This window comes from Bidens hawaiensis, unplaced genomic scaffold, assembly GCF_021521415.1.
Source record: "Bidens hawaiensis isolate Kalapana, Puna unplaced genomic scaffold, B.hawaiensis_p1.1 tig00002717_1, whole genome shotgun sequence".
Lineage (NCBI taxonomy): Eukaryota > Viridiplantae > Streptophyta > Magnoliopsida > Asterales > Asteraceae > Bidens > Bidens hawaiensis.
In genome coordinates, this window is record NW_027491146.1 from 1367377 (window position 1) to 1369175 (window position 1799).

Here is a 1799-nt window from a genome sequence, read left to right on the forward strand (position 1 = left end):
CATGCAAACCCGAGATGAACCGGAATCCTTGGAATGGTGGAAGATCGTCCTAAGCAGCCTCTTTTGCCTCTGGAAGTCGTAATAATCGAAATAGGGTCGAAAAATCGTTTATATAGTGAAAACCTAACTTTTTGCCGAAGTTGAGCATCTTCGCGTATCGCGAAGATGCAAGTGACTTCATATTCGAATGCCTCTCGTTGAGAAACATGAAATTCATACATATATTATGGATTCCGTAACTCATTTTCTACGCGGAGATATACCCGTTTTACTAAAAGACACTTTTCTGGTAACCCATCTTGTTCAGTATTCGCTTTGGCTTCATGTTTCTTATCCAATCCTCTCCCGAATCCTTCTTAACTATCCAAATATGTTTCCCCATGCTTCCATCTTCTCAAGGCTTGCTTAATCTTCATCTGGATGGCTCTGAATTAGCTCGTTTAAGCTCCTTAACTTCCAATGTCCTGAAAATACATAGCAATGCTTGAAGTACCAATTTTCATTCATTTATTTAACTAAAATTAACTAATTAATATATCATAATAACTAACTTTTACCCAACCATCACATCTCCACACTTATTCTTTTTCGTCCCGAAAAAGATTTTTCAATGGAATCAGAATCAGAGATCATTTTCAAAATACTTCATAGATTATCTTAATTAAGCACAAAGAACACAAAAACCGCGATTGCCGATATTGTTGTCCACCTAAACCCATGCCTCAATAGTTACCGGGAAAAATAAGGTGTGACAGTTTTATTAGTTCACCTGATTAAAATGGAACCCACACCTCAAAGCCCGGAAGCCGCCTTACCATGCTTCATTATAGTTTTACCGAATCAGACCACCCCAACTTGACTTAAACCTTAAAATTAGACGATCAAAATTTTGCACATGTGTACAATTTTTCAAGCCCATATGTAATAGCTAAGACAATCTTGGATATGTTATCGAACCAAAACCTAAACTTAAGCATTAAAGTCTACCAGAATGGCTATTAGATATGATTAAATGCAAATAGGTAACTAACTAGTAAATAGCCCCCACTACATGACATACCCCCGTTATCAAGCATTACCCTGAAGTTCATCACCATACGTGAGTAGGCACGATTTCATCTGTAGGGCTTACATGTGACGTGTCCCGTGTGGTCCGTTTCTTAATGGTAATGAGACGCGAGCACGGGGACCCCACATGGCTAACAGCGTGGATGATCAAGTCAATAGTGAATGTGTACTTTGAAAGCACTTTTTGTGATCATGTTTATTGACTTATGAATTGGCAGATAAACTGCGGGTTTGCTCTTTGAGCTCTTTTTAATATGAATAAACCCACTTAGGATTTACACATACCAGATGATAAACCGCCTACCAACCCATGGTCTCCGTTCCCCGAGGCATCCCATCAATACATGATTTAAGGCCATAAAACTATACGCCTATGAAGTGTTAGCCACTTTAACTAGCAGTATTTTCATTTATGTTTATATCACAAGCCATCTAGCATACTCTAATGTTAAGCCTATCCAACCATTGTACTGTAGACTATTCATATTAAAATATATTTTTGGTGATCAAATCTAATAGTAAGGCTTGAGTATGGCCTAATCTTTCATTCCAGTCCTTACACAGACTTAGCTAAACAAACAAAACCCTGAAGGTGTTTCCCACTAAAAATCAAGCATTTAAAGTTCAATTAAGTCTACAACCAAATTATCCTTTCATTCTTAAAGCTGAGCCTACCGGCACATCCCAAATTAAGTGTGTTCCCGTTTTATTTATCTCATATTATATAATAA